This window comes from Elephantulus edwardii, unplaced genomic scaffold (assembly GCF_000299155.1).
Source record: "Elephantulus edwardii isolate Elephantulus edwardi_28Jun2011 unplaced genomic scaffold, EleEdw1.0 scaffold00010, whole genome shotgun sequence".
Taxonomy (NCBI): Eukaryota; Metazoa; Chordata; class Mammalia; order Macroscelidea; family Macroscelididae; genus Elephantulus; species Elephantulus edwardii.
Window position 1 is genome coordinate 26,036,250 of NW_006399760.1, and position 26,962 is coordinate 26,063,211.

A 26,962-nucleotide genomic window follows, 5' to 3' on the forward strand; every position below is an offset into this window, starting at 1 on the left:
TTAAGGTCATCAGACTCACAGTGACTTTCAGCAATCCATTCTATAGGTAATCGTCTTCTTTGGCCTGTCCAAGGAACCCAAACCTGCAGATGGTGGGCATACATCCCATCCCCCACCTCCTACACAGGCGGCCAGTCGGGCGCGTGTCCCCCCCAGTGCGGGAGGCCGGCAGGAGGTGCATGACCCCCCCCCCAGCACGAGTGGCCGCTGGGGGCGCACCACCTCACCCCGCTGCACGGGTGCTCGGTGTGCGTGCGGCCCCTCTTGTGCGAATGGCCGGTGGTTGCCCACTTCCCCCACAGCCGCCATCCTGGCTCCAAGAATTCTCTCCAGAACAAGTCCACCTTGTGGCAGTGTGATGGCTTCGCTGTACCAGTCTTGAGGAGGGCTGGTGCCCATCATCCATCCCATTTCTCCTTGAGAATCCTTGAATTTCTGTTGTTGAGCCTCAATCTTCACTGAGGGCCAGTCATCAACTGTTTTAAGTGTTCAATTATCAATAAGCCGAAGTCTGTGGAAGGCCATAATGGCCCTGCTTTAAGTGGTTTGCTGCTCCCACAGCTCACCACGCTGTCTCTGCTTCCGCTGCCATCTTGGATCTCTGGAACCACTTAATTTAAGTAGAAATATTTAATGATTATTTATTATTGACTTTTAATTCCTTAATTAACTATAGAGTTTGTTTTGGACTGATGTTGGACCAAGCTAAATTTTGTCACCTAAACATTTTTTTATTAGGAGATAGAAAACCCAGGCACCTGGATAATCTGTTCTGCATATAGATTGAAAAGATATGGAGATAGGACACATCCTTGATGCACACCCTTCCCAATTTTGAACCATGCAGTGTTGCCTTGCTCTTTTCTGACAACTGCCTCCTGGTCCAAGTATAGGTTTTGTGTAAGCACAATCAAATGTTCTGGGATTCCCATTCTTCTCAGAGTCAGCCACAGTTTGTTGTGATCCACACAGTCAAATGTCTTTGCATAGTCAATGAAACACATATAGACATTCCTCTGTTACTCTCTGTTTTCAGCCAAGATCCATCTGACATTAGCTATAATATCCCTAGAGTGGGAGGCTGAGTTCTATGAGGAGAAGTGTGGCATCAGGAATGGGGGTAGACTCATCAACAATCTGCATTATGCAGATGACACAACCCTGCTTGCTGAAACTGAGAAGGACCTGAAATACTTGCTGCAGAAGGTCAAGGACCACTGCCTTCAATTTGAATTGAAGGTCAACATGAAGAAAACAAAGATTCTCACCACTGGGCCAATTGGCAGCATTATGATAGATGGTGAAGAGATTGAGATTGTTGACAGTTTCAATTTGCTTGACTCTACAATCAACATTCTTGGTACCAGCAGCCAGGAAATTAAAAGATGTCTTGGAAATGTCTGCTGTCAGAGACGTCTCCAAAGTACTGAAGAGTAATGATGCCAGTCTGGAGACTAAGGTGTGCTTGATACAGGCCATGGTCTTTGCCATTACTTGCTATGCATCAGAGAGCTGGACAATGACTAGGGATAATAGAAGGAGAGTTGATGACTTTGAGCTTTGGTACTGAAGAATAGTATTGAATAAACCATGGACTGCTAGGAGAACAAATAAGTTCATCCTAGAGAGGGTGAAGCTATGTTGCTCATTGGAGGCAAGGATTCTGAAGCTTCGTCTGACATACTTTGAACATGTTACAAGGTGGGATCATTCCTTAGAGTGGGATGTCATGCTTGGGAGAGTGGAGGGACAACTCAGGAGAGGAAGACCCTCTATGAAATTTATTGATTCAGTCACTGTGGTAATAGGAATAGGTGTGTCAGCAACAATAAAATTGGCAAGGAATAGAACAGGGTTTACAGCTGTTGTACATAGGGTCACTATGAGTCGAAGGTGACTCAATGGCACACAACAACAACAGCAACAACAACAACAAATAGTTTTATAGTTTCTCTATCCCTTACCTTTCTGTGTGGTTTCATGTAATTTTATTGTTAGATTTTACTAGTAATGTATTTTTGGTCATATTAAATCTTTTTAATATATCTTTCCTCCTTTGTCTTAAAATTCCCATGTACACTTTTTGCATATTCATACATACTTGAAAAATATCACATTAATTATCACTTCATGCATATACTGTTTTAGCTGTTTCTAGGATAATTTTTGCTAAGTTTTTTAAAAAATAATATCGTATATGTATTTAGTATTTTCAGTGGGCAAATTACCTAAACACTTACACGCTTTAATCTGGTTAAAGAACCAAAATTTTTTTTTTGTTTTTTTGTTTTTGTGGGTTTCCTCCTCTTCTTCTTCTTTTTTTTTTTTGAATTTAGGTTGTTTATTTTTCATTTCAATGAACATCTACAGAGATGTGGGGATTCCATTCATTCATTGTTGCACCCTTCTCCCCGCACAAACCCCTCCCCCTCCCCCCCATTTGCCAAATTTTTATTGACCTCGTATGTTAAAACTATAGGCCAGCAACATATTTGCCACATTTTAAAAAAGTACCTGCACTTTAGTGGTGTATGAATTGATTCTTCCTTAAGTAGTCTGTGCATATTTAAAACAGAAAAAATCTGTCCAGTAGTGTTGATATCCACTTAGTTTAAGGCACTCCGTCAGTGTTGGAGCATGTGTTCCAAACATTTCATTACCAGGCACCTGGTAATTTACAAATTTACCCTGTGAGTTCTTGCTTGTGACTTGTGAGCAAGCACCTTTGCAGTTCTACGACTTTGTCCAGTGGGTAAAATCCTTTTCCCCCTGTCCATCTGCATCCTGTCCATTGCTTTCTGTCACATCTTTGCCTTCCCAAAGTCTCAAGCTATTATAATGACTTTATAATTCCTGCTTCTGCAGATTATTTCCTCCTCCTGTGATGAATGACATCTGCAGAATAGGAAACCTAGTATCCTAGGGCCAAGATCTTTCTTTAAGAAGGGGCCTCTTGAGCCATATGCAAGTATAAATGACATATTTTTTCTATGGCTAGCACTACAGATAAGTAGTGGGTTTTGTGGAATTGTTATTTTGTGGAGGTTATAGTTTTCGTCTCTCTGTTTTCCCAAATGTGTTCATACTGTGTTGCGCATGGCTGTATTTGATAGGAAAATGTGAACCTGTTTGGTTCATGAACCACTGCACAGGGCTTTCAAGGACAGTGAGGTTCTTTAGTATCTAGAATTCTGATCTGATGATATGCTTGGCTGATTGCCATCAAGCAAGTCATTCAGAGGACTTAAGAATTCTGATCTCACACACTGTGCACTTGGTCTCAGGGATAAATGAGACCATTTTAAACTTTTTTAAAACACGCTGTGCTCTTTGTTTGAGTATATTAAAAAATAAATTCATGAGTGCCTTCCTTTTGTGCTGACACCTTGGATTGAGTCCCAACACGATAAAAACAACAACCACAAAAGAGGAAATAAGAAGAAAGGAGTTTGTATCTCCTGGTTGGTGCTGTGCTGTGATTGGGCAGTGCCCCCTCCCCACATCAAGCATACACAGCTCTGTAGCATGTAGTGTCTGCAATTGCTTGTCCACCCTTGACTTTTAGTTCTGTTAACATTGATTAGGAAAACACTTACTTCTTTATTTCTTAAATAAGAAATACGTATAAAAATTACTTAAAAATAATTATAAGTCTTATTTTATAACCTAGTGGTTAGGAGTAAGATCTGGTTGACTTTCTGGCCCTTTACTATATTTCATTTGCAATGAGACTAACCAAGGAACTGTTCCACTTACTGATCCTTAGGAAACATTAATATTATTTTTTTAAACCAGTTCTTACAAAAAACCCCACCAAATCTTTTATTCTATCTGCATGAGTTACAGATGTTTATGTATAGCTTTCTATCTATTACAGATAACACAGTCCAAAAAGCCAGGCTGACATGGCTCTTTTTTTTTGTTGTAGCCAAAAAGAAAATACTTCAAGTCCTTAGTGGTGGTGGTGTTCAGTGCCCGTCAATCAGTTCCAGCTCATAGCTCCCCATGTACAACAGAATGAAACAGTAAGGCAGGTGTCCTCACAATTGTTGGGACATTCGAAATAATTTTTGTAGCCACTTTTCAGTGCAACTCATTGAGGGTCTTCTTTTTTACTGACACTCTACCAAGTATGATACCTTTCTCTACTGATTGGTCCCTCCTGATAACATGTCTGAAGTACAGGAGGCACAATTTCATTATGCTTTCTTTGAAGGAACATTCTGTCTGTCCAAGACAGATTTGTTCATTCTTCTTAAAGTTTATGGTTTATTACGTTCTTTATCAACCAACACAGTGATTCAAAAGTTATCAATTCTTTCAGCTTCCTTTTTAAAATTTCTTGCTTTCATATGCATATGAGGCAATTGCAAACACAATGGTGTGAGTCAGGTGCACATTAGTTTTTTATAAGTGAAGCAAGAGTAGTGTGGGGACAACCCTATCAGATCTCTATAACCCCATATGGGAAAACTGCCTCCCTTCTTCTTCTTCTTCATCATCATCATCTTCCTCCTCCATAACACAAAAGCAATTCCTATGAGGTCAGGCATGTCTGCAATGCTTCTATACCTCTTTCTACTCATCCCAATACTAATTTTACTGCTCTGCTGGTTCCAAAATTCATTGCACTAGCTCCCAGACCACACACAACAATTATAGAGATGACAAAGACTAATTGAGATTGGCAGCAAGATACAGTCACTTAGTCAGTAGAGCTCCAGAAGAGTGCTCTCCTGTACCTCAGCCTTCAACCTCAGGGCTTTAGGCTAGTGTCACAAAGCTTTATTGTTGTGTGCTATACAGTCAGAACTGATCCATAGCTGACACTTCAGTGGGTTTTCAGAGGCTGTTAATCACATGGAAAGTGATTACCCATCCTCTCACGGAGCAGCTGGTGGCCTCAAACCATGTGCTTTGGGGATTGCAGCACAACTTCTTGCCACTAGGTCTCCAGTGCTTTAGTCCTGCCAGTTATGGCTGTCTCTCCAAATCCTCCACCAAACTTGGGCAAAGGCTCTTAGCTCTGGTTCTGTGGGGTAGCAGTCCCAAAGTCTGCTCTGTCTCATGTTGGGTCTCTGGTTCTCTGCTGCAGCAGCAGCTGCTTTCCTGTAGACCTGACTGGCCCCAGAATCTCTGACCCTGAATGACACCCTGCATTCTCTGTTTCTTATCTGTTGGTGAAATTCTCAGAATATGCTCCTTAATCTGCTCCCTTCAGTGACAGCACTAGCCAGTCCCCTTGTGGATAGTCTAACACACCCTATTCACATATTCCCTCAAATCCCCATGGCAAAGTCAAAATCAATGGCTTATAAATCCATTTTAAACTATAAGCCCTTAATTTCACAGTCTTCATAAGTGACATCATTGCTTTTTGATACTTTAAAGAGGTCTTTTGGAACATTATTTTCATTATACAGTTACACAGTTTCATTATACTGTTGCCTTGATGGCTGTTGGTTGTGGATGCAAATAAAATTAAATCTTTGACAATGTCAATCTTATCTCCACTTATCATGATGTTGCTTGTTTTTTGTTTTCTTTACATTGAGGTGCAGTCCATACTCTAAAGTCTTGGAGCTTCATCAGTAAGTGCTTCATGTCTTCTTCACTTTCAGTAAGTAAAGGTGTATCACCAGGTTAATGACACTTACCTCAAATTCCACTGCCACATTCTTCCTCACGCCATCCACATTCTTCCCTGTGTCATCCACATTGTGCTTCATGTTGTTCACATTCCTCTTTGTGTTGTCCACACTTTTGCATTATTTGGCAGCACAGACACGAGTAAGTGCTATAAAAGGATACAACTCTGACACTTATAACAATATAGTATTCCCTTTGTTACGTTCTTACCACATATGCTTAATTAGATTACACATTCAAATATAGGTTCCCTATGGCCTCCAAAGCAGCAGAGATTACTTTGAGAAAGCATGAAGGCCAGGGAGGATTTAGGTCACTAAATTTTTATCTGGCTTTCCCAGTAGCAAAGATGAAACGGATTCTGCACTGTGTTATATGAAGTTCTTTGTGATTTTTTTCCCCCCTCTCTGACATTCCATTGTCAGCTAGTCTAAGACTGTGCACTTTATAGACTCTGTGTCAGACTCATAGGGCATTTGAAACAGCAATATCTTTGTACTTTTCATCAGAGTGGCCCTAGACTTCTGCCACTTGTGTCATTTTTAAGAACTTGTCTGTTACTTGTTTTCTTTCCAGTATTCATAAAGTCACAGACTTTATGTTTGACGGGGATCTCAAGACATGATTCTGTCACCCACTGTCTTAGGTCAGGACTATGCTTAACCCAAACTAAAGATTGATGTATTTCTATAATATAAGCACATCACACAATTTGTTATATATTTCACATTCCCAATAGAGGGATCTCTAAATAGAATTCTAAGCATTATACACCTTTGAGAGCTCTACAAGTTAAATTTAAAAATCATTAGTATATCATCCAAGGCCCTCTAAAACCTACCTCAAGTGACCTTTATAGTTTCAAATATCATCTTTTCATTGCACTGCTAACTCATAGGATCACAGTTTCATTACACCAACTTCTGCACTGGAGAAAGATGGACAGTCTTCTGTCTGATTTACTGCTTCTGAAAACCTGCTGCAGGGCCATCTCTGAGTAGATTCAGACTCTGCGGTACACAACAACACTATTTATAGGACATAATGAATTGTTTCTCTTTTACCTGGATATGTTGTAGATGCTCTTGATACTATTTCTTTGCTCACACTACTTTTTATTCCAACAATTACCTATATTCATGTTTTAGGCATTAGCTCAAATGATGTCACTTTTGTAATCCTCAAGACAGGATTATTCTTTTTCTTTTCTCTATTCCCTTAGTGTTTTATTCCAGTTGCTGATGCAAACTCTTAACACACTATGGTAAGTTCCTGTTTCCTCACATGCCTCTCATCTGAGATTATAAAATTTAATAATGGTTACAGTATATTCTTCATTGTTTTTTTTTGTAACATAATCAAAGTCCATACTATGTATAGCTGATCACTCAGGGAATGTCAATTTATTGTCAAATACTAACTTGGTAAGAAAAAGAGCTGTGAATTTCACTATACTCTATTCATTAAATTTCTGTGGCATAACTCGCATCTCTTCTGAATTATGATGAGAATATAAAAATATTCACATAGTTTCTACAACTGTAATCACTAGAGATTTTGCAATATCTCAGATGCATGTTGTTGTTGTTATGTTCCATCTAGTTGCCTGTGAATCCTAGTGACCCTATGTACAATAGTCCTTAACCCTGCTCTATCCTGTGACAGTTTTATTGTCTCTGACACACCTATCCCCATTACCCCAGTCACTGAATCAATCCATCTCACTGAGAGTCTCCCTCTCTTGCACTGTCCCTCTACCCTCCCAAGCATGATATCCCTCTCCAAGGACTGGTCCCTCCTTGAAACATGTCCAAAGTATGTCCGATGGAGCTTCAGAAACCTTGCCTCCAAGGAGCAGCCTTGTTTAACCCTCTCCAGGTTGAACCCGTTTGTTCTCTTAGCAGTTCATGATTATTCAACACTCTTCTCCACACCACAGCTTAAAGGCATCAGTTCTCCTTCTGTCTTCCCTAGTTATTGTCCAGCTTTCTGATGCACAAGTGATTGCAAAGACCATGACCTGTCTGAGGTGCAACTTAATCTCCAGGCTGACATTATTGCTCTTCAGTACTTTGGAGAGGTCTCTGCAGCAAATTTTCCCAATGCAATACATCTTTTACTTTCCTGGCGGCTGGTGCCAAGAGTGTTGATTGTGCAGCCAAGTAAACTAAAGCTGTTTAAATCTCAATCTCTTCACCATCTATCATGATGCTGCCAATTGTTCCAGTGGTGAGAATCTTTGTTTTCTTGATGTTGAGCTTCAATACATATGGAACGCTGCAGTCCTTGACCTTGTACAGCAGTCATCAAGCCAGGTTGTTTCATCTGCATAACGCAGATTATTGAAGAGTCTTCCTCCAATCCTGATGCCATAGTCCTGGATAATCTGTTCTTTATATAGATTGAAAATGTATAGAGACAGGACACATCCCTGGCATATACTCTTCCCAATATTAAACCATGAAGTGTTCCCTTGCTCGGTTCTGGTGACTACCTCCTGTTCCAGGTACAGGTTTCATATAAGCACGATCAAGTGTTCTGCGATTCCCATTGTTCTCAGAGTTAGCTACATTTTGTTGTAATCCACACAAATTCTTTTGCATAATCAATTAAACACAGATAGACATTCCTCTGGTACTCTCTGTTTTCAGCCAAGATCCATCTAACATTAGCTACAATATCTCTCATACCATGACCCCTTCTAAACCTATCCTTCATTTCTGGCAGTTCTCTGTTGATGTGCTTACCGTTCCAGTAATTTTTGGATAATCTTCAGCAGAATCTTGCTTGCATGTGATAGTAATGGTATTGTTATATAATTTCTACACTCTTTTTAGATCACCTTTATTTTGAATGGAAATAAATACAGATCTCTTCCAATAAATTGACCAGGTGGTTGTCCTCCAGATTTCTTGGCACAATTTGGTGAGCACATCTAGGGCAGCATCTGTTTGGTGAAATATATCAATTGGTATACCGTCAATTCATTGGGCCTTGTTTTTGCCAGTTCTTTCAGAGCAGCTTGAATTGAAAATGTATTAATATGTTTTCCAACACAAAGTTAGGAAACAACTGGAAATACCTTTAAGCAATTTCGAGTAGAATATCTGGCAGGACTAGATAAAAAAATTCAAGCTTAGTCTGTTGAGTCTTAACCATGCTCTTGTTGGTTCTCCAGTGGGCTTCTAAGGCTACAAGTTGCAAGAGAGGAAACTAAACATTCTTCTACCTTGGAGTTGCTGGTAGCTTTGAACTACCAGAGAGGCATGTTCATTGTTTCAGAAGCACAATTTCCTACAAATTACCAGGCTGTCAGATTTCCTGATATACATGCAGAGAAAGAAAGAAAAAATAATAATAAATTTAATTAACAGTTTGGTTAGTATAGGTGGTTTTATGTGACTTCAGACATGTTATGGCTGAATTCAGACCTAACAACATCATATCATGGTGTTAGACTTCACATTTTCCCCCTAGTTATTACTTTGTGGGAAACCATCCCGAAACTTAACGACTTGAAACAGAAAGAAAGAACTGTTTAAAATGACTATATAATTAGGCATTATACATATAACAACAGCCCAGAATAAGAGATATATCCATTGTAAAGAGTACTGGGAGGTGGGAGGTAGACAATTTGCTACAGTGAATATATTTTTTTTTTAAGTTAACTGGGGAAGGTGAAGGGAGGTCAAGCAAGTAAGATGTACAACAGTGAGTGAATGAAAATCTAACTTCTCTATAAATGTTCACTAAAACCACAATTAATATAAAATTTTATTTAAAAAAGCCCCAAACCCAGAACCATCACCTCTTAGTTTTCTGGTTTGACTGAGGTCTGTCAGGAGATCTCATATAGTTACAATTTAAGAAGTGGCTATAAAGTAAATACAAGATGTAGTATGTTTAAACACTTTCATAAGACATGAAAAAACCCACAACTATTAGCTATAAATCATGATATGAAATTAACTCATATTCTTAACCTAAAGTTCATGATGTGCTTTCAATTGGACCTCGTAATTAAAAAAGCCTGAGTCCTAGATCTAGGGTGAAAGATGTTAAAAAGATTTCATTTTTTTATTTCTGATAGCTAATACCTTGATTTTGAGAAAACAAAAGTTCTCTCTCTGGACCAATAGGCAACACCATGATAGGTGGAGAAAGGATTGATATTGTCAACAATTTCATTTTACTGGTGTCCACAGTCAACACCCAAGGTAAACAGCTCTCAAGAAAGCAAAATGCTTGCTGCATTGCGGATATTTGATGTCAGTTTAAAGACTTAGACTCTTATAATCCTTTGGTATTTTCAGTTGCTTCATATGCATCTGAAAGTTGGACAATCAGTGAGATAGATGAGGAAGAACTGAGATTTTATATGTGATGTTAGTGAAGAATAATGATTATCTTGTGGACTGCCAAAAGAACAAACAAGCCTTTCTTGGAGGAAGGGCAACTGGGGTCCTCTGCAGAGGAAAGAGCGGTGAAATTTCATCTCACATACTTTTGTTGGGAGGGACCAGTCCTTGGAAGAAGACATCATACTGGGAAAGGTGGAGGGTTAGAAGGAGAAAAGATCTTCAACAGGACGGATGGGCATAGTGACTGTAAGCGTGAGCTTCAAGCATATCAAAGATGGTGTGGGTATTGCAGGGAAGGGCGAGTTTCAGTTGGCTTCATAGGATTGCTCTGAGTTAAATAGAGTTGGCTGGATGGTGCCTAGGAACGATCACAATAAATGCATAAAGAATTTTTCATCTCTGCCCTTGACAAGGAAGCTCTGCTGGCCCAGTGGTAAGAAACTGCTCATGACAAAGCCATTTATTTTCTTGGAATTTAATATTTTAAAAAATAATCCTTTAACAATTAGGAGCTTTGATGGCCTAGTCTGTAGGGTGTTATGCTGCTAACCAAGTCTGCACATCTGAAGCGGTTTGAATCCACCAGTCTTAAATTAGGGGTTAACAGAATAGTGTCAAGTAATAAAATGATTTAATCATGCAAGGGTATTTAGGAGCTTGATTAAGATACTACAGAGGCATTTATCCATACATCTAGACTGGATATGGTTATATACATTGATATAAATTGCTTAATTGCAGGAGAATTACATTAAAACACTGAGTATCCACTAATCCAGAGTTTGATTTGTCATGCCTTCTAAGATTTAAGTTAACATAGGACCCTTGTCAAGCTATATTTATAAAAGAAAATGTGTATGTGTGATGGCTTAGGGCTCATGAAGGAAAAATGTAAATGGAGGACAGAGGGAGAGAAGGACAGCCATAAAGAGTAGTGATGAATTTAGAAGTTATAGCTAAATTGTCCTTGCTTTGATAACTAGGAAAATGAAAAAAAAATGCATAAAGAATACAGTTGACTGAAATATATCTCAAAAAGCAGGAAAAATGGGAGTAGCAAACGACATTTTAAAGAATTATTTTGAGTTAATCTAATTTTACTCCTCAACACAATAAAAGGACTTAAATCTAAGAGGAAGCAAAAGAGTTCATATTACTTTACTTCTGTAAGGTGTAATTTCTGTAACACTGTGTTCTCATGAATGTCGAGAATGCTGAGCATAAAGAATGTTGCCTTTTTAAAATCAGGAACCTGTTGTGGCAATGTAAGACCTGAGAAGGGACTATTGGAAGATTATAATGAATAATATTCATAATAATTTCCCAAAGTTATTTTAATTTAGGCTTGTTTGATGTGTGTGTTCTCTCTCTCTCTCTCTCTCTCTCAATTCTCCAAGCCTCATGATTCATTCCTCCCTCTGCTCCAATCCACAGTTCACCTGCCTCCCCTCCTTCCCTCTTTGGACCTTTATACATCTTACTAGTTGTCCTTCTATTTATTTTTACTATAATGGTCTTATGCAGTATTTGCCCTTCCTTGTAAGACTGAGCTAGTTCACTTAGCATAATACTCTCAAACACTTGATGTTCTCTTACAGTTAGGTTATACATGTCAGTGTGTTTGCTGTGTATAGAATCTGTTTTCTTTGTGCTATACTTGGAGATACCTGATGTATTTCTGTTTCATTAGTGTTCATGTTGTATTTGGAAGGTTTTGCTATGACTTATTATTGTTTTCCTATAAGTAATGGATGTTTGGTAAAAAGTTGTTTAAGACTAGGGAAATCATCTTGTCATTGAACTTTTTCAACCACTGATGCTGACAGACAAGAATTTTCTTTACTGCATCAGTTATGTCTCTAGTGTTTGTACCTAATGTAATTTTATTTTTTAAAATTTTTTATTGATTTTTAAACAAAAGTTTATAGATAACTTAGATTTCTATTTATTCATTGTAGCACATTTCCCTCCCTAACTTCCCTTCCTGCCCCAGTTTCTCTTTAGAATGATTCTCTCATTGTTACACAACCTCCTCTGTCCCCCTGCCCCCAGCTCCACTTTGCTATGTACCTCTTATTCTGGACTGTTGTCATACATAAAATACCTAATCATATATTTCTTTTAAAGAGTTCTTTTCCTCATGTGTTTCAATGCAGTGTTCATTATTTATCCACTCTTTTCTTAGTTTCCCCCCAACCCCTATGTTAGTCCTGTTTTATGACAGTGGCATTATGCAGTATTTGTACTTTTGTGACTGAGATATTTCACTCAGCATAATATTCACCAGGACATTATGTATAAGACATAATAGTATACATTTTGTATAATAGGAGTTCCTAGTTTTTCAGTGCCATGTAGTATTCCATTGTGTGAATATACCATTCATTTGTTGATGGACACTTAGGTTGCTTCCATCTCTTTGCCATTGTGAACAACACAGGAATAAGTCTTAGTGTGTATATATTTGTTTGGTTCGAGGTTCTGGTGTCTTTAGGGTATATTCACCATAGTGCAGTTGCTGGGTCAAATGGTATTTCTATTTTGAACTTTTTGAGAAAGCGCCATACAGACTTCCATAGTCGTTGCACCATTTTACACTCCCGCCAACAGTTAATAAGGGTTCCAATTTCTCCACAACTTTGCCAGCATTTGTTCTTTGCTGCTCTGTTGAACTTTGTTATTGTTATGGGGTGAGGTGATATCTCATTGTTGGTTTTAATCTCTCTTAGAGTTAGTGTTTTTCACTATCTGAATGTCTTCTTTGGTGAAGTGCCTAATTGTGATTTAATATAGTTCCATATATATGTATTTTTTAGAGTACTAGTCCCCTCTGTCTGAAAAGGAGAAGATGGTGCATGGAGGTACAGGGCCAGGAACATCTTTCTGAGAGAGCCAAAGAGAATGAGAATAACACAGTGCCTCACCACCCCAGAACAGAAAGCATATAAAGAGCCAGTAGCTTAGCCCCATGTATCTGTAGAGCCTCTCCAGCAGCAAGAGGTTCTTTTATTTGTTGCTGGCTCACAGTGATGGTACAAACAATGGGGTTTATTTGGGAAGGAATTTGGAGAGTGAAGGAGGCAAAGAATATCTCATAAGTCCAGGCTTTAGCCCAACTGTTCCAAGGCACAATTCCTCAATAAATCCAGGCTTCAGTTTCAGTTCAGCAGTTGAATCCAAATTATCTAACAAGGTATGCCTCAGAGCTGTTATAAGTCAGCTTCTGCTTCAAGCATCTGGCAAGAATAGTCAAATGTTTAACTGTGGCTGGCATAAATGCAAGAAGTCTCAGGTCACACCTTAATACTGTTTGGCTATTACAATGTCATGGTCTCTTCACCACCAGGGTCTTGCCACTACAAACTTTGCTTTCGTCAAGTCTTGCTCTCCTCAAGTTTTCTGTCCAGTGTGGGAAGCACTCTTTATTTTATCCTAGTCCCACAGTTAATGCTGATTTGCAGGACCATGCTAATCTGTAAGACCATGTGTCTGCAGATAAAGTAGCTGGAGACCAGAGGTGGCTAACTGTAATGGCTAAGGAAAAGCCAACTTTTAGGCTAGGAGCACACACTATAATGTTGTATTTATTACCTATGTAATAATCACTTATTAATTCGTTTGTTAATAATTAATTCGTTTGTTAACATCTTTATTTAATTACTTTAATCCTTTATAGTTATTTATTTTATTGAGCAAATTGTTCTTCATTTGACCAAAAGAGCATCTTAAATCTGAAACTTGTGTCCTTTTGACACTGCCTGTTATTTTTCAAAATTCACCCAGAAAAAAAGCAAACTGATGTCACCTCAAAATTCTACAGACTTTTAAGTTTCTTCTGTGTGTAGTAAGTATTCTAATGTGTTAGAGTAGACTTGAGTGACCTTCTAGCAAGTGATTTTTTTGCACTCTTAGAACCCATGTATCTTTAATCTTTTTTACTCATGGTTTCCCCTCCCCTTACACCCCAACCCAGCACCATAATGCATATGGTAGGAGTTTGATAGATGTTAGAAATTGCTATCTAGCCCTCTAGGTAATTAGGCATTTTTATTATTTTCTTACTCCCGTTTATGTTGAAGGGCAAGGATACATATGAGCTTTATGGAATTTTGTTGCCTGTATGCACATAGATGTGTGAAAATATGTGAAGAATTTAATATTTAGGAGTCAGCTATTACCTCTGCTGCCCCAAATTCTAGGTCCATAATTTGAAGCAGTCTGTAAAACATATTGATATTTAAAGCGAAATACACATTTTACAGTATGTCATAATGCCATCAGAATTTGTGGCTTCTATAAATTAATTTTCGTGGTTAATGCTCGCTTAAACCCATTTATTTAATTAAATTGAAGTTTAAAAAAAATTCCAACTATTTTATGAAATGATACATATACCAATCTATGATGTAATTTTTTATCTTTAACAAATTGTGTATGGTAAAGGCAAGACCATCATATGAGATCATTAATTCTTGTGATTACAGACTCATCCATTGTTTATAACTTAACCAGTTAGCTTTCAAATGTTAAAATATATATTAAAGTGCATGGAAATCCATACCCATGCAATTTAAAGAAACATGAATGTAGATTAAAACAATAACAAATTAGCAACAGTAAATTTAAAAATGCAGTGAAAAAATGGTAGTCATAGAAAGTTACTTCAGAAGATGAAATAAGCTTGTTGGTAATAATTAAAGAAAGGCTTTTAAATAGTTTCATAGTGAGCATAAAGGACTTAGCTTGTTAAAAGAGAAAAATTGCTTGAATGATGAAAATACTAATTGCATGAAACCATCAGATAAGGACTGGTAGAGTTGGCAAAGTGGGAATTTGGTGAGTCCAGAGAGCTTGTCCAGTGTAATTAGGGGCAACTGTTTCTGTGGTTTATATGGAAGTAGCAAGTCCAGTTTTACAAAAGTATCCCTCTTCCAAAAAAAGAGCCAACATTCTAATGCGAAATCTCCTGCTTTTTAATATTGTTTAGTTTTTAGGTTTTTTTGTTTTATTTTAAAAACTGCAATGTGGCATAAGCAGAACACCAATGTTAGTAAACCAAGTTGCCTTATTAGCTCCAAGTTAGCAGTTTTTGTTCTGGGTACAATTTAGGGCCTACTAGGTATAGAAAGAAACCTGATTTTGGAAAAAATAACACTAAACCAAGCCACCTGCTTCTGTGTTTATTCCCACTGGCTATTGTTTTATTAAAGCAGGAAAATCTTGCCTGTTGTTGATGTTGTTAGGTGCTGTCGAGTATGACTCAGAGCTACCTTATGAACAGCCAACTGAATGCTACCCTCTTCTGTGCCGTCCTCATCATCTCTGAAACACTCAAGCCCATTGATGAAGATACTGTGTCAGTCCATCTCATTGGGGGTCTTCCTCTCCTTTGCTGGCTTTCCCTCAAATGAATAGCCACATGTAGTTACATGTCTGAAGTATGAAAGACTAAACTTGGCCTCTGAGTAGCATTCTGGCTGCCCTTTCTCCAAGGTACATCTGTTCTTTTGGAAGTCCATGAGATATTCATTACTCTTCTTTAGCATCACAACTCAAAGGCATCAAGTGTTCCTCTGTCATCCTCATTCATTGCCCAGCTCTTTGATGCATAATGTGTGCTTAAGAAGACTATAGAGTAAATTAGTCTTCACACTGACATCATTACTCTTCAGTATTTTGGAAAGGTTTCTTACAGAGGACTTGGCCAGTCCAATACCACTCCTGATTTCCTGACTATTGGTTCCAAGGATGCTATTGTTGACCCAGGAAAGATGAAATAATTGCATAAAATTATTACCAGCTTCAGCCTTTTCTCTATCTACCCTAATGTTGGCTGTGTATCCTGTGGTGGGGATCTTTGTTTTCTTAAAGTTGAGATGTTGTCCGTACTGAAGGCTGTAGTTCTTGATCTTCTGCAACAAGTGTTTGATATCTTTCCTATTTTCAGCAAAATTTTGTCATATGCATAAGGCGGGGCCAGTCCTGATGCCATATTCTTCCTCATAGAGTCAGGCTTCTCGAGTTATTTGCCTATGGGAACTAATATATTAGTAGTGAAGAAATATGTAGATCTTTTTATCTTACAAATTTATAATTCTACTCAAACTATATGTGAAAATGAATTAGTATCTACTATTAAGGTTAGAAATTGTGGCTAACCTTGAGAAGAATGGGAACCACAGGACATTTGATTATGCTCATGCAGAATCTATACTTGAACCAGGAAGCATTGGTAAGAACAGAGCAAAGAAACACTGCATGGTTCAAAATCAGAAAACAGTATATCAGGGGTGCATCCTGTCTCCATAACTTTCCAGTCTGTATTTGGAACAGAAAATTTGAGAGGCTAGTCTTTATGAGGAAGAATGAGGCTCATCAATAACCTGTGTTTTGCAGATGACACAGCTTTGCTTGCCAAAACTAATGAAACCCTAAAGCTTTGCTACAAAAGGTCAAGGACTGCAGCCTTCAATATGGATTGAAGCTCAAGATCAAGAAGACAGAGGTTCTCACCTCAGGCCAACTGGCAGCACCAAGATAAATGGAGGAAAGATTCAAATTATTAACAATTTCAGCTCACTCTGTTCCACAATCAATACCATTGGCACCAGCAGTCAGGAAATCAAAATATAAATTGCATTAGGGCAATCCGCTGTCTGAGACCTCTCCAAAATGTGAAAGAGCAATGATATCAGTCTAGAGACCAAGGTATTCCTGATCCAGGCAATGTTTTTTGCAGTTACTTGCTATATATCAGAAAGCTGGACAATGAAAGGATAACAGAAGACAAATTGATGGCTTTGAGTTGTGCTGGATAAGAGTCTTGAACATATCATGGGCTGTCAAGAGAACAAACAGATCTGTCTTGGATAGGGTGAAACCAAGCTGCTCTTTGGAGGCAAGGATATTGAAGTTCTGTCTCACATATTTTGTGCATGTTTCCAGGAGAGACAAGTCTTTGTAGAAGAACATTATGGTTGAAAGTGTGGAGAGACCAGTCATTGTAGGACATCATGCTTGGAAGCGCAGGAGAGGAAAACCTTGGATGAGATGGGTTGACATGGTAATTGGGTTAATGGGAATAGATGTGTTGGAGACATAGGGCAGGGTTCAGAGCTTCTGTGTATAGGGTCACTATAAGTCACAGACAATTTGATGGTGCATAACAACATTAAGGTTAGTATGATGGAACCAACCTGACAACAGTGGATTTAGTTTTGGATAATTAGATTATAAGTTTTAAGTTTGGAAACATGACATTTGTAAGAATACACATTTTTTTTAATATCCCTTTGCCATTTAACTCTTTCTCTCTCTCTCTCTCATATCTATCTATCTATCTATATCTATCTATCTTCATCATCATCATCATCATCATCATCATCATCTATGTATCTATCTGTATATCATCTATTTATGTAAGCTTACTAACTTACTAACTATATCTGGAAGCTCTGTTGGACTAGTGGGTAAGGAGTCGGACTGCAAACACTAAGGTGGGCAGGTCAAATCTATCCGCTGTTCCTTTAGAGAAAGATGTATATTCTCTTCCTGTGCAATTTATAGTCTCTGAACACTTCATGGAGGGTATTCATTACATACCAACAACTCCGAGTTCCTCTTTGCTATTGTTAGAGACTTTGTTTTAAACATCAGTAAAATGATTCAGTCTTGTGCAGGTAAAACTCAATGTCTGCCTAGTTAGTGCCTTTCATATACCAGAGGTAGAGAAATTAGACTTTGTACTCAGTATGCTTGTTATGCATGTTGAACAGTTGATTTGGTTACAGTTGAGTTTGATGAATGTATACTCTTGTGTGAGTAAACGGTTGTTTCTGCTCTGCGCTATAAGAAACTAAATCTCTCTGACCAAAAATTATGTGATTCAGTGAGAACTGATGTTCGTGTAAATATTCTGAATGCCACATGTACTCCATACTTAAGGGAAATATTTATTTGTATTATGCATTGTATATCTTCTGTGCTTGAAATAATAAACTGTACTGGAAAGATGGTATTTAATTTTCATGAAGTTTAGATCTATTTTGTGCCTTTTGTAGAGTTCCTTTATAAACTGTTATGCTTAGTAACATTTGAATGAATTATTTTGAGCTTTGTAATTCTTTTTAAGACCCCTTCTCTAAAAGAAATAAATTAATAACATTTAGTTAAATAAATTTCCCCCCTAATTAGAGTGACTTCCAGGAACTAAATAAATCTGCTGGTGGATTTTTGTGAGGTGTGCAAGTAGCATTTTTCTCAGTGTGTGGTTTTCCATTAGAGATGAAAATGAATTGGTGCAAACCTCTGGATAAGTCAAGAAAAATTCTCTTCTACCTTAGTGATCTGCATGTATCAGACAAAAAGTACATTTAAAAAACTTGAATAATTTGAATAATCTTCTCAAATATCCAACTAAACTTGCATGTAAACATCTCATGGCTTTAAATTGCATTTCTTATGTTTTATCGCCGTTATAGAGAGCTCTGGTAGCATAATCCACAGAGCATAATGCATTTAAACCAAGGATGGCATCTCTCTCGTGGTTTGTATCCACCATTGACTCCGAGGGAGAAAGATGAGCAATCTTCTCCTGTTCAATTTATAGTCTTCATAAATCCTCTGAAGGGTCAACTATGAATCAATTCCAACTCATTGGCATGACTTTCATATTTTTAAAAAGTCATTTTTATGGAGATAGTGTGCTTCTTTCATGTAATTCTGAAACAAATATAGACTCTCTTCCTTCTTAAGAATATCCTCCTTGATTTATGTTTAAAATATTTGCATTTACTTTAGCATACCATTTGTTCATCAGCTCATTACATTTTGCTTGTAGTATGAGCTATATTTTGAAAATGTTTTTTCAGTGTAGTCAAGCATAGCATCTGAATGTATGTTTGTCTGTATTATTATTTTTTTCTGTGACCTTGGAAAATTGCTTACACTTCTGGATTTTTCCTTCTTCCACAGATGCATTTGTAGGAGTATTCCGAGGATGAATGTTTGCAAATAATTTTGAAATTGTCAAGCACCATATACAGTAAGTAATACATATTTTTATTTTTCTTCTAACTTGTAGTCATGCTGAATGAATTTGGCAGAGAGTCATAAAATAACACATTTGTATTTACAGTTCTTGACATTTGTGAATATTGAGAAAATATATATACAATATAAAAATGTGATAAGCTATTTGCTTTGAATTAAGTTGTATAATACCAGGGTTTTTTAATGACTGGTTTTACTATTGGTCTGTGTTGGTTGCATATACTATATTTTTGAGCTATGTTTTCCCCCCATTGGATATATTTAAGAGTGGAAGACTAGAGATATTAGCCAATGATGATAGTAGAATTTTTAAAAAGGATTATTAAATTAATGGGTTTATGCAATTTGTTTCCTTTCAGCCAGTTAATATAACCATTTGTTTTATTTCTCCTTAAAGCGTCTGGACTTTGTACACAATTTTTATTTTTAAATATGTTACCTTGGTGAATAACATAGAAAAAGTAAATGACTGATTAAGAGCTTAATTACTTAAGCATATTAAATAATGATACATTCTGAGTCTTTCTATTGGATTTTGGTTCTGCTTAAAAAGGATCTTGAAAGTATTGCTAATTTTTAAAATGTTGTTATTGCCTTTATTTCAAATAATGCTTTCCTATTTCTGAAGTGAATGTTTTGACCTAGTAGGAAATAAATGGAAATATAGATGCCTGAATAAAGTTTATAAACTCCACTAAGTTATTCTCTGGTAAAAAATGTTGGAATGAGAGTTCTAAGTGTGTTCATGTGTGTATGCCTGTGCACACAGTGTTAAGTGGAAAACATAGGTGGTGATTGTTATTGTTGTTGTGTACCATTAAGCTGACGCTTTGGCAGGTTTTCAGAGGCAGTTAATCGCTTGGGAGGAGATTTCCCATCTTTTTCCCATGGAACAGCTAGTAGACTCGAAGCTGGGCATTTGGGGTTGCAGCGCAGCATCTTGCCACTAAGCCACCAAATTGGTCTGTGAATAAATACTTTTGATTATTAAAAAAAAAGAAAAAAATATGTTAGCGGTTAAAGGTTGATGTATACAGCACAGGGCAAATTGCTTTAATAGCTTCTTTTACTTCAGACAAACCATTCATTAAATCAGTATTGTATGTTTCAAAGAACCTCAGATCATTGCCTTTGAGTTGGTTTAGCAACAACCCCTTAAAACAAAATAGAACTGCCCCACAGTCCCCAAAACTTTACAGAATCAGGCTATCTCATTCATATTTCCCCTGTTAAGTGGCTAGTGGATTTGAATTTCCAATTTTTATTGTCAATAGCTGAATGCCATGCATTTTTGTTGTTACTATATGCTATCAAAACAGAACTGACTCACAGCTGAACCTCCAGCGGGTTTTTCAGGAGTCAATCACATGGGAGGGAATTGCCCATCCTCCCAGAGAGCCCATGGTGGATTCAAACTGTAGACATTTGAGACTGCAGCACAACTTCTTACCTAGTATTTGCTAATTGCATATATAGATAGAAAGTATGTATTTGTGTGGTTTTGGATAGAACAACAGATTTACAGCCTTGTAATCTGCTCACTGGTGAGAGTAAGACATACTGACCCCTGGAAGGAGATAGAAAAGGCTTGTAAAAGTAAATTAAGAAAATAGTTTAAAGGCTAACATATAATGTGCAATAATAATGTTGGTGTTGTTACTGTCTATGTGCCGTCAAGTCAATTAAGACTCAGAGACTCGATGAACAGCAGATCTGAACCCTGTCACTTGACCCTGTGAATATCAGCTCAGACACGCTCGAGCACATTCTTACAGTCCCTGCAAACATCTACCTTGTTGAGCAACTTTCTTTATCTGACCCTCCATCTTTTCCAAAATTACATCTTAGCCATTGCTTTATTAAATATTTCATAGAAATGAAAAAATTAGGAACAGGAATGCAGTATAGAATACTTTGTTCCAAATGTTTTAAACATTTCAGTTACTCTTAGCAATAATATCATGAGGTAAATATGTTGTCATCCTTAGTTTTCATATGAGGAAAATGTACCACAGAAAGTTTAAATCTCTAATTATTGGAATGAACCTTGAGGCCTATCTAATTCTTAAGCTTTTCTTTATCTTCTTAAACTAGTATTAAGTAGTGAAAAGCTGATCCTTTTTATCTTAGATAAAATCATTGTTCGCAAATCTCAAATCATATATGTGACAACTTTAGTAAAGGAAAAGTTTATACAAAGAACAAAAATGAAAATTATCTTTTATTTTCAGTAAGATTACTTAAGAGTCTAGAACTAATTTCCCTGGAAAATTATTTTTAATGAAAGAAAACTGAAAACATAAGAACAGAGAAGCTATACTTTATGCTTCTAATATTCTTACTTCTCAGAATGACAAACTAGCTACATCAGTCTTGTAGGTCTTCAGCCAATTTGTGAAATGGAAAGAAGTTTGGAATGAGAAGTTCATCTAGTCTTAATTATCTGTCCATTTATTATGTTCAGGTGTGGCAGTATGACATTTTTAAAATTTTTTAAAATTATATTCAATATACATTTTCTTTTTTTTTACAGCATATTCTTCCCATTTTTTCTCTCATTCATTAATTGTTGCACATTTCCCTCCCTGCCCAACCATCCCCCAGTTGCTTTTCTCTTTGAAAAGAAAGAAAAAAATATTTCATTGTTATACAGTCCCCTCACCCTCGCCCCCCTTCACAGTTCACTTTACTATGCATTCCTTTTTCTGGAATCTTGTGATAAAAATAATATCTAATCATATATTCCTTTTAAACAGTTCTCTCCTTCATCTGTTTCAGGGCAGTATACATTATTTATCCCTTCTTTTCTTAGGGTATTTTACCTTTTCAACTCTCTAGTGATCTTTATGTTTTTCATTTTACCTTTCTATTGTTCTGAATCTCCTTATACTTCATTTCATAAGACAAATCATCAACATTTTATTTTGGAAAATTACCAAACTTTACTCTTATTTAAGATATTACCAGTACCAGTTACTTAGAATAGATTCTGACTCATGGTGACTCCATATATAACACAATGGAACTGCCAAAATATCAAACTTACTGCCACTGAGTTGGGGACAAGAGGAAAAAGAGGAGTGGAGCCATTAATGCTGCTTAGTCTTTGCTAAAGACTATGAGGTACTAGAGGTATCTGTGTAGAACTATACTCCCCACAATTTCCAGTGCTGGGTTTTTCAGAAATAGATTGCTTGAGTTTTCTTCTGAAGCTCCTCTGATTGGGCTCCAGCCTACAACATTTCACTTAACAGTCAGCCATGTTAACTGTTTGAACTATTTAAAAGATTATAGTTCTAGAAAGAAATGGAACGAGTTCTTTTAATGCTCAGAGGAAAGAATTTATAGAATGCTCCCTTTCTCAGTTTCCAAATTTAGCCTATGGGAAACAAAGGTAATGATTGAGTTTTGTGATTGTATATCACTTTATTCAATAAGTGTTTATTGCATGTCCCTCCATACAATGTGTAAAGTGTGGTGCTGTTAAGTACCGGAGCAAATTGGAAGGAAAGACAAAAATTACTCAAAGAAATTCTCATTTGATTACAGAAAATAAATATGGTTACATAACGCAAAGAAAAGTATATAATAAATTATCTCACAAGAATGATGTAAACCAAGCAAAGCAAAGTATAAAATGCTATTTCAAATAATGAAAGTAATAGGGAAGTGTGTAAATCTGTGAAAAAGAAGAGCTTAGATAAGATCTGAGAAAGATATAATTCTGGAAGGTACTGACACAGGACTCACAGTGCCCTGTGATTCATCACAGTGATTGCATTTGAGCTAGATCTTGATTAGAGTGGAGTGGGTTAAAAATAAAAGACAAAGGAAAAAGCATGCTAAAGGTCAGAGGTAAAGAAGTATACTTCATCCTCAATGAATGGCAAATTATCTAGTTTGGAAGCAGTAAATATCTTTTGTTGTTGTTGTTAAGTGCTGTCAGTCACAGGCGACTCATAATATCCCTATGAAGGAGAGTCCTCCATGCTTGTGTGTCTTTCATCCACTCTCCACGTTCATAGAGTTTCCACTGGACTGAAAACACCTGATGGTACAAAACAAGTTTTGAGCAAGGTTAATAATAATAATAATAATAATAACAATAATAATAATAATAACAACTAAAATAAGAATTTTTAATTTAATTGGTAGTTTTTTTAAAAAAGAATATTTTGTAGTGGCTGTTTTGTGAACAATATTTCTTTTTTGTATTTATCTAGTGATGTCTTTAGAAAATATTAGAGATAGGAGACATAGACAAAGTCTGTGGATGGCACAGATGGTTAAGCATTCAGTGCTAGAAGCTGAGGCCCACCCAGAGTCCTCCTCAATGACCAATCTGACAGTTGGCTTTCAAAAGTTCACAGCTTTGAAAAGTGTAAAAATTGGCTCTACTTTGAACATAGTAGTTTATGATGAACTGGCATGAATAGCCAATTGCAGCAAAAAGTAGTATAAGACTGAGGGTATGAAGGGTAGACCTTATGTTCTAGCAGTGGGGATGATGAAGGAGGGATAGACATTGTTGAGATTTTGGAAGACATAGGCTCAGGGATTATATTGATAATTAATATTTGTCCTTGTTGTGGATAGGTGCCATTGTGTTGCTTGCGACTCATAGTGACCCTATGCATAAGACCCCTAAACCATGCTCTATCCTGTGCCAAACTCACTGTCTCTGACACACTCACTCCCACCACACCAATCATAGAATCGATCCTTCTCATTGAGGGTCTTCCTCTCCTGTGCTGTCCCCCCACTCTCCCAAACATGCTGTCCCTCTCCAAGGACTGGTCCCTCTTGTCAACATGCCCAAAGTATGTCAGATGAAGCTTCAGAATCCTTGATTCCAAGGACCATTTCGGCTTCACCCTCTGCAGGACAAACCTGTTTGTTCGCCTAACAGTCCATGGTATGTTCAACACTTTTTTCCAGCACCACAGCTCAAAGGTATCAATTCTCCTTCTATCATCTCTAGTTACTGTCCAACTCTGTGATGCATAGCATGTAATTGCAAAGACTATAGCCTGAATCAGGTGCACCTTAATCTCCAGCCTGACATCGTTGCTCTTCAGAATCTAGAGAGGTCCCTCACAATGCAATTTGTCTCTTAATTTCCTGGCTGCTGGTACCAAGACTGTTGACTGTGGAGCCAAGCAAACTAAAACTGTTAACTGTCTCAATCTCTCTACCATCCATACTGATGCTGCCAATTGGTCCAGTGGTGAGAATCTTTGTTTTCTTGTTGTTGAGCTTCAATCCATTTTGAAGGCTGCAGTTCTTGACCCTCAGCTGCAAGCACTTCAGGTCCTCCTCAGTTTCAGCAAACAGGGTTGTATCATCTGCATAACGCAGGTTGTTGACTCTTTCCACCAATCCTGATGCCACATTCTTCCTCGTATAGCCCAGTGTCTCAAATGATCTGTTCTGCATATAGACTGAAAAGGTTTGGAGACAGAATACATCCCTGGCGGACCCCCTTCTTGATTTTGAACCATGTAGTGTCTCCTTGCTCTGTCTGACAACTGCCTCTTGGTCCAAGTATAGGTTTTGCATCAGCACAATCAAATGTTCTGGGATTCCCATTCTTCTCAGAGTCAGCCATAGCTTGTTGTGATCTCACAGTCAAAAGCCTTTGCAGAGTCAGTGAAGCACAGCTTTCTGCCAAGATCCATCTAACATTAACTATAATATCCCTAGTACCACTACCTCTTTTAAACCCAGCCTGCACATCTGGCCATTCTCTGTTGACATATTGTTCCAAACATTTTTGGATAATTTTCAGCAGAATCTTGCTTGATGTGGTATTAATGATATTGTTCGATAATTTCTGCACTCTGTTGGGTCACATTTCTTTGGAATGGGAATAAATATCGATCTTTTCCAGTCAGTGGGCCAGCTGGCTGTCCTCCAGATTTCTTGGTACAACTTAGTGAGCACATCCAGGGCAGTGTCTGTCTGTTGAAATAAATCAATTGGTATGCCGTCAAGACCTGAAGCCTTATTTTTTGCCAGTTCTTTCAAAGCAACTTGAACTTCCTCCTTTATCACCACAAGTCCCTGCTCATACTTAATCTTCAAAAACTTGTAATACATTTATTAAGCAGTAGGCTATGTTTTAAATGCTTTATATTTATTATTTCAGTCCTTCAAACAATGCTGTGAAGTAGAAACTAATTTCATTCCCATTTTACACAAGAGGAACCTGTTGTTGTGTATCATCGGGTCAGAAACAACTCGTAACTGACTCTCCAGTGGGTTTTCAGAGGCAGTAAATTGCACAGAAGGAGATTGTCCATCTTTCACCTTAGCAGCAACTGGTGGTAGGAGGTTGTTCCTGTAAATGATCCCCAATTACATAACCCTAAAGTGCAAAGCTGATATTTAGCTCATTCAGCATTAACCAGGGACTGTTGTATGTTGCAAAAATTTAGCTTTTTACATTAGTAGGGTTACAAAATCATATTATCAGTTGTCAGATAAGCAGAATTTTTCTTCTAGAATTTACCCTTTTTTATCTAGCACTTAAGGTAAGAAAAATATTCTGACCTTTATGGAATTGTCCTGTATGATTGGTTCTGCGTCTCTCATATATTTTCACTTGTGTGCTGGAAAACAGAAACAGTATAATTTATGATATTATTAAATTATAAATTAGAATAGTAAATATGTCATCTTAATGTGATTTGCCTTGCTTCCTCGGCAGAGCTTAAAAGGAAACAAGGAGTGCTAAATTAAAGATTGAATATCTTGAGACCATGAAAGCCTAATACCTTAGAATTCATTTACCTATCATACTAAGCAATAATTTTGACAAGGGGAAAAAAATAACACCCACCATAGGGAGTATAGCTCTCTTCTGTACTGAAGTAAAATGAAATGGTAAAGATAAGAGACTTCAGGACCATACTGCACAAGATATCAAACTGAGTCTCCCCCCCTCCCCCTGTAATTCTTTGACTTAGTTAAACTCACTGTGATTTTAGTCTTTTCATCTGTGAAATGTAATATATTGTTGTTAAGTGTTATAGCCAACCACAAGTCATATAGACCCTAGAAGCAACAGAACAGAACTTTGCGTTTTCCTTGCTTCATTCTCTAAATCTGCAATTCTAAGCATATTATCACACTCACTGAGTCTATTTATCTCATTGAGGATCTTCCCTTTTGTCTCTTTACTGAAACTTTATGTTATTTAACCTTTATAATATCCAGAAAAGAGAGTGCTGTTTATATCACATTTGAAAACCCTATGAATGTGATATAAAAATACTGTTTTTTTTTTCTGGATATTATAAAGATTGAATACAATACAGTCTCGGTAAAAGTTAGCTACCTTGATTTTAGTTTATCCAATGTAATTAGAGATGTAGAACCACATTAATCTTTTCATTGTGATATTGTTCTGTATTAAGGAAGTAAAAAAATAATTATTACAAGTGAAGAGACTTTCAATCATTACACAGATCTAGAAAAATGGTAAGAAAGGTCCTTATAAAGACAGGGAGAAGATAAAACCAAAATGCATATCAGAAGAGACTCTGAAACTTGCTCTGAATGGAGAGATGCTATAGCAAAAGGAAGAAATTATGAAATAAGAGAGTTGAACATAAGACTTCAGATGACAATTTGTGAAAAAAAAAAACCCACCAAAAAAACCCCAACCCTAAGTACCATAAAGACGTGTGTGGTAAGACTTGGGGTAAGAAAACTAAAAGTAACAGAATGCTTGGCATTTCTCAAGGTGAAAAAAAACCCCACATACATTTAAAAAATAAACCAACCCAAAACACAGACCAGACAAAAAGAGTGAATCCACGTGTTACAATATGACGGACTCAATAAACAAAATATTGACTAATGCAGGAACTATCAAAAGACAATGGAAAGAAAAT

At 37.1% G+C, this 26,962-nt stretch overlaps 1 protein-coding gene across 1 annotated transcript in view; it reads left to right on the top strand.

Annotated features, from left to right (window-relative positions):
- The window catches only part of GALNT13 (UDP-N-acetyl-alpha-D-galactosamine:polypeptide N-acetylgalactosaminyltransferase 13 (GalNAc-T13)), an 869,120-nt gene that overhangs the window by 32,809 nt on the left and 809,349 nt on the right, over positions 1 to 26,962 (top strand). The window contains exon 2 of the mRNA XM_006880780.1: positions 18,987 to 19,056. The gene's annotated coding sequence lies outside the window, so the exon portion shown is untranslated. The remainder of the gene's footprint in view (positions 1 to 18,986; positions 19,057 to 26,962) is intronic.